The 14,962-nt window shown below is 40.2% G+C and overlaps 1 long non-coding RNA gene across 1 annotated transcript in view; it reads right to left on the bottom strand.

Annotated features, from left to right (window-relative positions):
* Positions 1–14,962, bottom strand: part of LOC114029366 — a 61,336-nt gene that overhangs the window by 15,982 nt on the left and 30,392 nt on the right. The window lies entirely within an intron of this gene.

The following is a 14,962-nucleotide window of genomic DNA, read 5'->3' on the forward strand; positions in this document are numbered from 1 at the left end:
GAAGGGAGTATGAGAGAGGTAGAATTTGATAGACTAGAACAGATTATGGCATAAAAAACCAAAAGGCTGTTGTTTGTTCTCTCCTTACCCACCCCCCAGCAGAATGTAAGCTACTTGAGGGCAGAGCCAAAAGAACCTATTAAAAAATATTTATAGCTGCTTTAAATTTGTAATAGTGAAAAACTGGAAACAACCTATATATTCCACGGTTGAGGAATGCTTGAATAAACTATGATATACTGATTGATAGAACTCTTGTGCTATGAAAATAACTCCCCCCCCATTAAGAATACAAAGCAATATGGGTAGACCTATACAAAGTGATGCAAGTAAAGAAAATAGAACAATATAAACATTGACTGCCACTACGTAATAAAACAACACAGACATATTTGGAATGTGACAAAGAGCAAATACATTGTTATTGCTTTTAACCTGGAGTCAGGAAGACCCAAGATCAAATCCAACCTCTAGCTGTGTGACCGTTGGCAAATCACTTAACTTCTGTTTGCCTCAGTTTTCTTATCTGTAAACTGGGGATAATAATGACACCTACCTCATAGAGTTATTGTACGGATCAAATGAGATGGTAATTGTAAAGTGCTAAGCACAGTGCCTAGCATATAGTACATATTACATAAATTTTAGCTAGTATTATTAATCAAAATTTCAATTTTAGGGTCTGGATATTTACTTAAGCTTTGGCTCAATCATTTATTAGTGCTTTTTGGGAGTGTTCCTGTCAAGAATCTATGATTCATTGGTGTGGGCACTTCCTTCAACTAACCCCAGCCTCCTAGAGGTCACACAGCTAATTAGTATCGACTTGAACTTATTTCTTCCTGAATCTAAGTCCAGTACTGGAGACATTATACCGTAATGCCTTGCATATTTTTTGTTATGCCTATGACTTTTTTTTTTTTTTGGGAGGCAATCGAGGTTAAGTGACTTGCTCAGGTCCTCCTGATTCCAAAGCCAGTGCTCTATCCACTGTGCCACCTAGCTGTCCCAACATTTATTTATTTATTTTTTAAAAAGAACAAATTATTTCCTCTTGGATAAAGCAATTTGTCTTATTTCACTTAGAGATGGTACTTTCCCAACTGGAAATTCTTCTTTACATTGGGTGACCTCAATGTCTAGAGGCCCTGCTCTTACTGTGTTACCCTGTTCAACTCAATCTCTTGAAAGTATCTAGCCATGGCTTTCCTAGATGGTAACAATGCTGGATGGGTAGAAACTCCGGGTTGTATTACCAGAGATGATCCATTAATTTTCTGAACAAGTTCAGCATTTGGAGATAGACATAGTGGCCCTTGGGGCTAGATGGTAGATTGGAAATAATAGAGCTGGGATGAAAGTTAAGAGGCCTGGGTTTAAATCTCATCTCTAAGGCCTGGGGCCGTCTTAGCATTTGTCCTGCTACTAGTCTGCTTCAGCACATCAGTAATGGCCCCTTTTGAACCATACCTCCAGGTCCTGAATAGAGTAAATTCATTTGGGTTTTGGAGCTGTCTCTTTGGGGCTGAGTTAACTTGATGGGTGAATGATTGGTTGCCACTTCAACTAGCCTATTACACCTGTTTTTGAAAACAATTTATATATAAAATTAGTTGTCCTTTAAAGATTTGATAGAATTCATTTGTAAGTTTATTTGAGCCTGTCATTAAAAAAAAAAGGGCAAAAAAACTTTGAGTTAATTGATCACATTTAAGTTCTTTTTCTGAGATTGGGTTATTTAAATTCTCTATTTCTTATCCTTAATTTACATTTTTTTATATTTGTGTAAGTATTTATATATTTGTTGACCTTTAGTTTGGAAATGTAGTTTCTAAAAATTTCCTTTTCTTGTCTTCATCTATTGTGAATTTTCTTTTCCGCAGTTGTTTTTCTTTCTTTTTTCTTGATCAAATAAGCTAATTGTTTTTCTATTTTATTAGTTTTTTTTAAAGTTCTAGTTTTGTTTGCCAATTCAAATTTTTATTGATGTGCAGTTGGGATTTTAAAAAAATGCTTAAAATAAAAAAAACCCAAATTTTTGTTTTAAAATTTATCATACTTTGAATTTTCAGAATTTCTGTTTTGGACTTTAGTTTTTTTTTTTTAATTTGTTGCTTTTTTAGTTTTTTAAATTGCATGCTCAATTCCCTGATACATTCTATCTTTTGTTAATGAAAGTGTTTACAGATTCAAATTTTCCCTTAAGAACTGCTCTGGCTTCATCCCAAAAGTTCTCATATGTTCTCTAATTGTTGCCATTTTGTTTGATAAAATTATCTCTCATTTCTATAATTTGTTCTTTGACTCACATTTTTTAGGATTATATTATTTAGTCTTCATTTCAATTGGAATCCTTTCTTCAAATGTTTCTTATTTATTAAAATTTTAATTATATTGGTTTCAGCAGAGTACATGTTTAATAGTCCTACTTTTCTGCATTTATTTATGAGTTTTTATGTCTTAGCATAGGATCAATTTGATTGTAAAGGTCCCAAACAAAGCTGAGAAATATACATATTCCATCATCATACTTTGTTGTATCTAACATTTCTCAAATTCTATTTAGGATTTTAACTTCTTTCTTGTATAAGAGAATAGAGTTCCATCCTCCCCCCACTCACCTCCTCCCTCCCATTTCAATTAACAAGATGTTCTATGTCTCGATACCTTCATTGGGTGAGAATACCTCTTTGAGATATGGAAACAATCAATCAATTAATGTACATGGTATATAAACAAGATTGTCTACACCTTGAGATGTGACTCTCTTCTATTGGATTAAGAATGGAAAAAGCAGAGTTGGCTAACCAAGCAAGTAAACCACAACTCTGGGAACTTTAAATAGCAGAAGAATTTCAGCAGTTCCCCTGTCCAAAGGGCTTTGGCCCAGTAATGGAAGATTTCAATTCAGGAATTGAAGATTATAGTTTAAGCTCAACCCCCAGAAGGATACTTTCTTGGTGGGAGAAAATAGTTTATTTTTCTCTATTCCCTGTCTCTCATTTCTATTCGTCTCCCCTCTTTACCCTACCCCTCACTGAACCATTTGCTCTAAAGATCTGTTTTGTTCCTTTGTAAGATTATACTCAGTTTTGCTGGATAAGTTATTGTTGGTTGGAAGCTCTTTTCTTCTTCTTTTTTTTAATTTTGATATGACATACATTAAGATTTCTTTTCCTTTGTTGATAAAAAAAATTTCCTTATCATAGCTCCAGAATAGTCTTATGTGATCCTGACTGTGGTTCCTTGGTCCCTAAACTCTTTCTTTCAGATTGTAATATTTTTTCTTTGACCTAAAAGCTCTGGATTTTGTCTATGGCATTCCTGAGTGTTTCAGTTTAAGCTGTCTTTTAGGTGGTAAACCCTGGATTCTATTTTCAATTTGCTCTATAGTTATACTCTGGGAGTTTTCTTTAATGATTTCTTGACATATGGCATCCATTTTTTTCCCATTGTTGTTTGATCATGGTTGTCAGGGAACTGGGCTTGGCTAGAACCTTCCATGTTTGCTGGAAGCCTAGCACACTGTGTCTAATTATCTCCAGACCAGATCATCCTTCATATTCCATATAGCCTTCTACCTGGGTCATCTTACCATTGCCCTACTAAGGTATGTATGCTCTCCACTGCCTCTCTTTCATCTCTTGTTTTGGCCACAGTAACCAAATCAATACTAACTTTGCTTCTGGAAAGGGCATTAATCAGCTGTACTTTGGATCAAATCACCATTTCTGTGACTGTCTAGACTAAAATTTTCTTCCCTGGCTACCACTTTCTTATATACTGTTGTCTTCCTCCACTATAAGGTAAGCTCCTTGAGGGCAGGGACTGTTTCACTTTTGGATTTGTGTTCCCAGAACTTTGCATTTATTCGTTCACCCATTTATAATTATTATTTATTATTTTATATAATATTATATATTATATTATTTATTATTAATATGAGCTTAGATAACAGCCTCAGCTCTCACTGAAAACGAAGCAGACTGTTCTGAGTGGGTCTGGTTCCCCACAGACAGAGAACATGGTGCCATAAGAAAAAATGAATGTGAAGAATTTAGAAATGCATGGGAAGATTTATATGAACTGATGAAGAGTAATGAAAGAAAAATCAGGAAAACCATATAGACCATGACTTCAGCAGGGAAATGGAAAGGGAAAAAAAGACCTGAAACTCAATGCTTTACAATTTTAAGAACTAAGGTTGGCCCTGGAAAAGAGTGAGGAAATGTACCTCCTTCTCTTCTTTATGGGGGGTGGGGACTATGGGTGTGGAACATTGCATATATTGTTATTAATGTCTTGGTTAGTTTTATTGTATTGTTTTCCCTTTCTTTTTCTTTTTAATTCTTTGCTCCTATTGATAGGTCTCTGGACTAGGGGAAAGTGAAGAAATATTAAAGAATAGTAATGTAAACTACATTAATTCTTTTTTTAAAAGAGAGAACACAGGTCTTGCTCTTCTAGCAGCTAAGCCAAAGACTTACTGTTTGTGAAGTACTGTGAGAACCTTGAAGAAAAAAAAAGTGAAGCAGAGGAGGTTATCTCTCTTGACTTTGAACTCTCAACGTTTTCCCTGCCTTCAGAACGCACTCCTGAAAAGCTTCTTGCCTTGCTCAGTTGTCATAGGCTTTCCTGCCAGTCCCAGAGAGGAAAAGGGAGGCCCAGAGAACTCTTACACTTATTTCCTGGAGTCAGGAGGGAGAGAGATTAGATCTTCTGGCAGAGAATGAGATATGTGGAGTTTTGTTGTGCCTTGTCTATGACCTGCTGTGCAGGTATCAGGGATGGAAAGTCCCCCAACCTATTAAAGCCTTTGCATACATCTGCTCTAGATTCCTTCACAGGAGTGTTATGGGCTGCCTTGAAGATATCCCAGAAGGACCAGACCTTATGGAAAGAAAGGCTGCCATGTTGTCCTCTAAAAAGAAATTGAAGACAGGATAGCTTAAAGCTATAGGAGACAGATGAAAGTCAAATATGTTTTTTTGTGGCTAGAGCCATCAATAACTTCCAGGCCCCATCTGAATTATGTGCAGAGCAATTGAACCTTAATTTCTCCATCTGATTAATAGAGTCAACCTGAACTTGGTATTGAGCCTCTTACTGGAATAGCATAATAATCAGCTAATGCTAGGACAAGTTGACATTGCCATCAAGAGAACCTGGAGCAGTGGAGTGTTGAATTTGTGGTTAGAATACTTGGGTTCAAATCCTGTCCCTGTTACTTACTATCTATCTGGCTTTTGACAAGCCACTTTTCTCTGGGACTTAGTTTCCTCATTTGTAAAAGGAGGGCATTGGACCAGGTAACCTCTAAGGTCCTTTCCAGATCTAAATCTATGATTCTATTCTGCTATTCTAGGGAGCAGAGGGTATAAACAGACCATCAACATTGTTTACCTGTTTTCTTCTGTACTATTTTGTTGTTATTGAGTCAATTTGGGGTTTTCTTGGCTAAGATGCTGGAGTGGTTTGCCATTTCCTTCTCCAGCTCATATTACAGATGAGCAATCAGGCTTAAGTGATTTGTCCAGGGTCACACAGCTAGTGTCTGTTCTATAGTTATTGGTAAATATGTCATAAAACCTTTACTAGAGCTCCCTGAGGGCAGGGTAGATCTAAACTCTATCTCTTTTAATACCTAGAATTGTACTCTGCACATAGCAGGCACTCAATACATGTTGGTTGAATTAGATTGAATTAGGACCAGAGATTTAGAGCTGGAGGAGAACTTAGAGGTCAACTAGTCCAAATCTCTCTTTTGAGATATAGTACCAGGTTGGTCAGGGCACCTTTGATCAACAGACTCCCCTCATAGTCAGTCATTTTGTGAAGTCACTGAAGGTAAGAGAGACAACAAGGTGTTAATGTCTTAAGCAAATACAAAGAAGGGTTTTCACTTTGTCACCCCTTTATGAGGTGTGAAAAGCAGCTAGCTATGACTGGCTTTTAAAAAAATAATACTATTGACATTTTGGAAAGATAAGAGGTACTCACTAAGGGATCTGAGGAGAAAGACCACTACTCTATGATTTTGTTTTTTGCTTTTTGTAAATAATCTGAAAATTTGGGCCCTTCTTAGAATGCCTAGTAAAATAGGAGCTTTAGAAAGTAATTGGTAACTGGTTACTAGACCTCTCAAAAAAGATGAGTATAAATTTTTATTAATCAATAGAGGAGGCAGATTATCAGAATTGACCCAGGAGAAAAGAAAGATCAGAGGCAGCTACAGAGGCAGACAAGCCTCCACACTCATCAGTGCATGGTGCTGGGCCTGGGTCTCTTATGCCATAATGGAACCTACTAGCCCTAATCTAGGGGACTCAATATGGAAAACTATGGTCTTTTCTGAAGAGAAATTCAGTCACACCAAACTCTTTGGGTCCAACGTGTGATATGATAGATGTGATAGAGGTTTCATGGGGTTAAGATAGAGGAATAGGAGTGATTGTGGGAAAACTCAAGAGACCAGTCTATGACACAAATAAGGTGTCCCAAAAGTCAAGCTCTAATAGCTTGACTAAACTATTAACTTTATTTAACTTAACTCTAATAACTTCACTAAGACTTTTGGGACACCCTGTATGCTGAAAGTACAATGCTTAGAGACTGTTGTATTTGAATATCTGTGATTGCTGAAGATTCATTTTGATGATGCAGAAAGTGCTAATTATACCAACTGCTCCATAGCAGGAGGGAGAGAAGGCCTCTAACTTTGTGTTAGGACTGAAGAAGCTGCTGCAGAGGGTGGAAGGTGTATGGGGTATTAGGGAAGACTAGCATCTTTCATGTGAGGGCTTGCTGAGCCCTTTTTGGGGTTGCTCACCCACCTCTGGCATTCACCTGCCACCCAACTCTCACTTGTGGCTCCAAGAAGCTGTAGCATGCACACCAGCCTCATTCCAGTAAAACTGTCTCCGCACATGTGCTAAACCAGGCTGAGGGGAACCAATAGGCCTCAGACTTGGGATGAGGTAAGGGGATGTCTACCTCAAGCATGTGATGACTTCCCCTGGCAGAATGGGGGGATGAAAACAATTTGTTCCAATGTCCACGAAGGCAGCTGAAGCAGGCCTAGATCACCCAATCCAGGTGATTGGATTGGATAGGTCTATGCAATGCATCTCTGCAGCAGCTGGGGACTGAGATAGGTCTATTCGGAGAAAGTCTAACGGGCAATGCCATCCTTCCTGGAAGGAGAAAAGGAGTTAGGAGCAGAGGTCAAAGAAGCCTCACTCTCCAGAAATCAGTGACAGAGTCAGAGAGCAAAGTCAGGTCACCATCTGTTACAACTGTGGCTTGGATGGATGCATGAGTAATGTGTGCACCTGAGAAAGGAATTAGTGTTGGTGTGAGAAAGTTTGAGTTCAAAGGAACTAGCATTGGGAAATGGAGGTGGTGCCTGATGGTATGGAGGTCACCTAGGTCCCTGAAAATGGCAAACCTGACCTCACCATCATTAGTTAATTATGAGCTCATCCAACAATGTGCTGTTAAATGTTTAACAACCAGCTCTCTGGGGGAAAAAAAATTATGTATGGCACACTTTTAAGTTTAATCTACATTTAATATAGACTTCCTCCAACACTTCCTTAGGTCTAGACTATCAACAAACAATAGATAAAGCTTTCATTTGTAGTGTTTATCCATTTCTAAGGTGTAAATGCTCACACTGAAGATTTAATGGTTAAAGAGCCAGTTTGAACTAGCTCTCTTATACCCCAATTCCATCCCATCTGAACTTATAGGACCCCACACAGAAGTGAGAGTGAAGGTTGATAATGTAAGATTCATTGCGATACTGGATAGTGGATCTCTGGTGAATGTCGTGTTCTAGGCCTTTCATGAAAAATATTTGAGGATAATTCTAAGCCTATGAAAAGGCTATGACTCAATGGACTAAAGTGCCAGGACTATCGATACATGGGTTATGTCAGGGTGAGTCTAAAGCAGGGTGAGGAACCTGTAGCCTAGAGGCCACCTGTGGCCTTCCAGATCCTTGGGTGCGGCCTTTTGACTGAGTCCAAGTTTTATAGAACAAATTCTTTTATTAAGGAGATTTGTTCTGTGAAATTGGATTCAGTCAAAGGGCCACACTTGAAGACCTAGAGGGCCACATGCGGCCTTGAGGCCATAGGTTCCCCACCCCTGCTCTACAGTTTTCTAAGGGGTTGGTTGTTTGCAATGGCAGGAAAGTGGAAACATTGGTTTACAGTTCTACATATAGAACTGGAGAACACTTTTTGTCATATCAGCATTGATTAGGACGAATGCCAGCTTATCCAAGATACTAGCAGCATACTGTAAGCAGCAAGCTGAGACTCAGTACCTGGATTTTTTTTTTAAATTTGTTTTATTTTCGATTCATGGAACAAAACAAGCATTTCCATAACACAGTATAATAAAAAAGTTGATTGCACATAAAACTGCAAATCTACCATATACAATTTGCTATTCCCTCCACATATACCACAAAGTTATCATCATGTAAATTTTTTTTTTTGTTGTTGTCATTTTTCTCCCGCCGCTGCCCCCCCCATGGCTACCATCCATGCAGGTCTCTAAGAAGATAAAAGTAAGCGGTAGCCTAGAACACCCTCAGAGCATCAATTTCTCCAATTTAGGAATAGAATTGTAAATATTTGACTTTAGTAACTCTCTGGTGCCTGAAGAACAGAAGAACTGGTTGAAAGAGAAGCTAAAAAGGTGGACAAAGGTGCTCTTATTGCAAAAGGATGATGTGAAAAGTGACGGAGGAGCACCTTACCTTACTGAGACCTAACCTTTTCAAGGGTGATCATGGGAAGATTCTCTTACACATAATGAAAGATCTCAGAAACAACTTGAATGAACTGCTGATCAGTATTATCATTATGGAGTCTAGCAGTCCATATACATCACTTATAACTGAGGCACAGAAACAGACTAGGAAGATGTGGATGTGTGTAGACTCTCGGACTTGGAATAAGAGAATAAAACTGAACCAGCACACTGTGCCGTACACATACACAGTATGCCCTGAGTGACTTAAGAGGCAGCCAGTTTCAGACTGACATAGTAGATACTACCAGAAACATGAGTAAGATGAAGAAGAGATGGTTTTCTTCTGCCCAGGGGGATTTTGCCAGTTTGAAGTATACCCCCGGGGCATCTCCCAACTAGCTTATGGGAGAGTTTAGAGATATGAACTACATGGAAGTATAGGTGACCCTAGGTTACCTCACTGTCTTCGGAAAGACACTGGAAGAGCATGAGGAATGAAAGTATTGGGTAAGTTCCGTCTCCAGCTCATTTTACAGATGCCAAAACCGAGGCAAACAGGGTTAAGTGACTTGGCTAGGGTCACACGGCTAGTAAGTGTCTGAGGCTGTATTTTAACTCGGGGTCTTCCTCACTTCAAGCCTGGTGTTCTATTCACTGTGCCACCTAGCTGCCCAGAGTCAGGAAGACCTTGGGCAAATCACTTAACCCTGTTTACCTCAGTTTCCTCATCTGTAAAATGAGCTGGAGAAGGAAATGGAAAACCACTTCAGTATCTTTGCTAAGAAAACTCCAAATGAGGTGAGGAAGAGTCAGACACCACTGAAAAAATGAAACAATAACAATGCAATTCTATAATGCATAACTATGTAGTTGGTGGCAAGTAACAGCCCATCAGCTATCACAGACTGGGTTATCATGGAAGACTGATAATTTCCACATTCTTAAGAACTATGCCACGTGGACTTAGCTGAAACTCTCTGGTACTCTGGGGTAGGCACTTTATTATTATTTTTTTTTTGTGAGGCAATCAGGGTTAAGTGACTTGCCCAAGGTCACACAGCTAGTACATGTCAATGTTTGGCCTGAGGCCAGATTTGAACTCAGGTCCTCCTGACTTCAGGGCCAGTGCTCTATCCACTGTGCCACCTAGCTGCCCCTTGGGGTAGGCGCTTTAAAGTATAATGGTTGAGCCTCCCCAAGTCATTAGAGAGCTGGACAGAACTGGGAATAGGGATAAATGTGTCAAAAGTACCCCAGTTCATTTGCTGGAGATAGCAGATATTTAACTAGGGTAAAAATGTATTAGGGTTGATTAGGATATCCCTGATCAACTGATTTCCACTCTCCTCCATCAGCCTAGTTGAAAAAGTCACTGGGGGGAAGGCAGCAGATATCTGTGACAGCAAGGTGTGAATGTTTTAAACAAGTATAAAGAAAAGTTGTCACTTTTTCACCCCTTTATAAAGTGTTAAGAAATTCTCTTTGATGGAAATAGAGAAGCAACTAGATTTGGGCTCCCCTCCTTAGGAAAAGATAGTATAGGTAGTGATGAGGGCCATGACCTCCATCTCCCCAACAGTGAAGAGGGCCAGCTGTGGAGTCAGGAGAGAATTAGCACTAGTTGTGAGAGCTAAAAATGCTTAGAGAAGCAAGCTTAGGTAGCAGAGCTGAGCAACCTGCTAGCAGAGACACTGTACCCTGGGAGGCGGGGAGGAGAGGAGAACAGTATGAAGACACTGAGATAAGAAAGAATGCTGGGGCCCTGTAGTGATGAAAACATGAGTTGCCCTGGCCACAGTTCCTTCTGTGTGTACCTCCCTACCAGTGTAATCTATTATGTGCTTGTGTTTCCCCTTAAAGTGTTTTTGTTTCTGTCTGTGGGAGACCATGTGCCTTAGTATTCTTACTAGGGCATTTTAGGAAATGTCTTTTTTTTTTTAAGCTAATTGTATCTAATGGCTGACTATTAATGGTAAGCACACTAGTAGGGGTTTGTGAGCTGTAGTTTTAGGAGCCAGGACCCGAAAAGTACCTTCATAACTGTCATCATCATTATCAACAAGCATTTATTTGCTCCACATCACTAATAATTAGAGAAACTCTAATGAAAACAACTTGGAGATTCTACTTCACATCCATCAGATCAGCAAAGATGACTAAAGAGTAAAATTACAAATGTTGGAGGGACTACAGGAAAACAGGCACAATCAAGTACTGTTGATGGAGCTGTGAATTGGTTTGGCCATTTTGTGAAGTTTTTGGAATTATGCCTAAAAAGTTACTAAGCTGTACATATCCTTCCACCTAACTATACCTTACTAAGCCTAAACCCCAAAGAGATCAAAGACAGAGGGAAAGGAACTATGTGTAAAAAATATATACACAGCAGATCTTTTTTTTTTTTTTAAAATAAACTGGAAGGTAGGTGGTACAGCTAGATAGAGTACTGGGCCTGGAGTAAGGAAAGACTCATCTTCCTGAGTTCAAATCTGGACTCAGACACTTACTAGCTGTGTAACCCTGGGCAACTCACTTAACTCTGCCTCAATTTCCTCATCTGAAAAATGATCTGGAAAAAGAAATGGAAAAACACTTAAATATCTTTGCCTAGAAGAGTTGGACATGATGAGTGAACAACAAAAAATGGAAACTAAGGGGGAGGGGGAATGACTAAATTAATTATGGAATATGAATGTAATAGAGTATTATTAGGTTATAAGATGTGATGAAATGGATAGTTTCACCAGAAACTGGGAAAGCTTCTATGAACTGATGCAGAGTGAAGTGAGTGGAGCTACGAGAATGATTTATACAATGACAAAAATGTCATAGAGAAAAACAACTTTGAAAGATTTTAGAACTTTAGCCATTGAAATGATAACCCAGCATTCCAGAGGATGGAAGATGAAGCATGCTACCTATCTCCTGACGAGGGGTGATGGACTCAACATGCAGAATAAGAATAGAATAGGTACTTAGTTAGAACTTTTTGGATATGACCAATATGGGATTTGTTTTCCTAGACCCAGACTATGCATATTTGTTATGGGTTTAAAAAAACTATTCATTTAAGAGAGGGAGAGATAATAAATTTATATAAAATGATTTTTTCAAAAGAGGAAAAAAACCTCAAATATTTATTAATCACTTACTAAGTGCCAGATACCAGTTAAGTTATAGGAATACAAAGAAAATCCAAAACACCGTCCCTGCCCTCAAGAACCTCAAATTCTAACAGGGAGGTAACACAAACCATGTACATATAATATATGTAGGCCATCAACAGTTGTCTTGACTCTTGCCTTGCCGCTTGACTTTGATGACTCTGGAGGAGAGAGTGTGGCTGATGACTTTGTGAAGCTTTGCCTCACTTAAATCCAATTCACAAGCAAGTCAAGACATCACCCTTGTGATGTCATTTGTCCTCTTCGAAAAGGAAGGATGAACAACAACAACAGTGGGAGATCATTTCAAAGGGAAGGCATTAGCAGTGGGGATGACTGGGGAAAGCTTCCTGCAGAAGGCAGGACTTTGAGCTGAGTCTTGAAGGAAGCCAGAAGCCTAGAAAAAGAGGGGAGAAGGGAGAGAATTCCTGGGATGGGGTAAAGTCAGTGAAAAGATGAGGACCCAAGAGATAGAGCACCATTTGAGAGGAAGAAGGCCCCTGTTGTTAAATGTTAGAGTACATAAAAGATGGTAAAGTATAAGAAGACTGGAAAAGCAGGAAGGGACCAGGTTGTGAAGGGCTTTAAAAGCCAGAGAATTTTATATTTGATGCTAGAGGTGACAGGGAGCCAATAGAGTTTACTAAGTAAGCAAGCTGAAGACTCAGATCTGTATTTTAGAAAGATCCCTTTGGTAGGTGAGTGAAGCATGAGCTGGAGTGGGAAGAGACACTCTTTTTATCCTCCCCCTCCCCACCCAGCCAGCATTCCAGTGAGCAACCTGAGTTGGAAAGGAAGCCCAGAAACTGAGGCTCAGAGAGATTAAGTGATTTGTCCAAGGTTGCACAGGAAGTAAGTGGCAAAGTCAGGATTTGATCTCAAGTCCCATGACTCCTAGCTCAATGTGTGACCTCTATTTACATTGAACTATGCTCTAATGGAAATACGTATAGCCTAAAAGTCAAAAGAGATACTTACTGCTTCCATCTCACCATTTAGGAGAATGGCTTTCTCTTGAGCCCCATTTGCTTTTAGGAGTGTCCTAATTTCATGACCACCTTGGATTATCAGACACACCTATCCCTTTCACCTCAGCATCATAGCCTGAGATCAGTATAAGCTCCAATGCGCACAAGGCCTGGGGTATTCATTTCCCCTGGGCTTTTCATGGTTGGATCTGTCCTGGGCTCCTAGCACACAATGTCCATGAGGCAATGCTTACCTGGAGGATAACCTCCAGGGGTGTGTAACCAACCAAGCATAAAGTTCCCTGTCTTCAGTATCCACACACCACCACCTGGTGGCCTTAGGAGGCTCTCCTAGACGGCTGGGAGAGCAATGATTTTAAGAGAGGTTTTAAGTGCCTTCTTATCAATCAGTGAGTACTTCTCTTTCCCTTTGGACCTGGTACACTGACTGTTCTCCTGTTTCTAGGGCAAACCCTTTACCCCCAGAAGCCTCCCGCTCCTTCCACTTTTCTTGCTGAGTCAGCCAGATGACTCTAATTGTCACCAGCTGTGTTGCCCGCAGTCTTGCCTTCTTTAAAAAAAAAAAAAAAAAAGACTGCCCCGTTATGGGAAACATCAGAACTCATGTGTGTCTGTAGGTCTGCATGGGAATTCGTGCTCCTTAACGGCAGCTGAAAACAAGACTTGGAAGACTTTTCAGTAGCTCATGAGCAGGATTTTGCTATGGACTGAGGGCAAGGCTGAAGAAGGAGAAATGAGTCCCGAGTCCAGAGGTGGGGAAGAACCCAGTATGCTCATTCTGATCCTTGGGCCAGTCAGACAAAGGAAAGCCCTGGACATCTTGAGATTCACAGCAAATTCAAGAAGCCTGTCTCAAAGATTAAAGTTTAACTTCAGTTGAGGGTAGGGGTAGTCTGATAAATATTTAACAACTGGCTTTGAAAAAAATGGCACAATACACTCTGCATTATTAATACTTAAGGCTAGACAATCAAAACAAATCAAGCCTTGATTTGTACTGTTCACCAATTTCTGAGGTGTAAATGTTCACACTGAAAATTTAACAATGGGCTTTTCTCATCGAGTCTGAACGGGCTCCAGCTCAGCCCTGGTTGAGGGCGAATTCGCCAGATGTCTCATCGTCCTCCTGACCATTCTTTGGGATTGCCCTGAGTTGGAATAATAACAGTAGCTCACATTACTATGGGGTCTGGAGACATGTTTTGTCCTTACAACCACCCATGAGGAAGGTGCTAACATTCACATTTCACAGACAAGGAAAAACAATCTCAGAGAAGTTAAGGGACTTGCCTAGGGTCACACAATCATTAAGTATCCAAGGCAAGATTTGTGATCTTCTTGCTTTGAAACCCAGCACCGGATTGAAATTCCCCCAAACCCTGCTACTTCACAACAGTCCCACTGCATCCTCCACCCCCCCTTCACCCTTAGGAGTGCCCTTCGAGGCCCATGTGGGTTCCAGGACAAGCTACAGGGCACACACCCAACCCTTTTTATCTCTGAGCTATCAGAGATAAAATGCACACTCGGCTTAGGGTACCCCCCCCCTTCCCCTTACTTTCCAGGGTTTGGCTTAGATTCAAAAGTGTTTGAGAGCTAGCTGCTGAGCCAAACCTCTCCCCACATTTCATCTTATCCAGCTTCAGCCCCTCGTTTCAGATAGGACACGGGTAGGGTGCCATTTTGCTGAATACTCTTATTCTCATTTAACCGTCCAAACAGGGTTTGAAGCTGAGCCCAAGTCTGAAACAAAATATGCCAGAAGGGGAGCAAAAACTTGCAGTTCAGACTTACTAACTGCAAAAGCGAAGAAGAAAAGATTTCTGAGTCCATCCCCTCTTCCTCTTGCTTTTCGGGAGGAGTAGAAAGGGTGACAGTGTGAGACTGGGGATGTTTAAGCACTCTGGGCTCTTTGGGAGAAAGAGGCTACTAGAGGACATGGGCTGTTTCTTGTAAGGAGGGTGACTAATGCTCATTATTATGATTCAACCTCAGCCTGGAAAACACTAAAGCCCGGGGGGGGGGGGGGGGGGGGGGGGGGGG

The sequence above is a fragment of the Vombatus ursinus genome, unplaced genomic scaffold (assembly GCF_900497805.2).
Source record: "Vombatus ursinus unplaced genomic scaffold, bare-nosed wombat genome assembly UNPS02014926.1, whole genome shotgun sequence".
Taxonomy (NCBI): Eukaryota; Metazoa; Chordata; class Mammalia; order Diprotodontia; family Vombatidae; genus Vombatus; species Vombatus ursinus.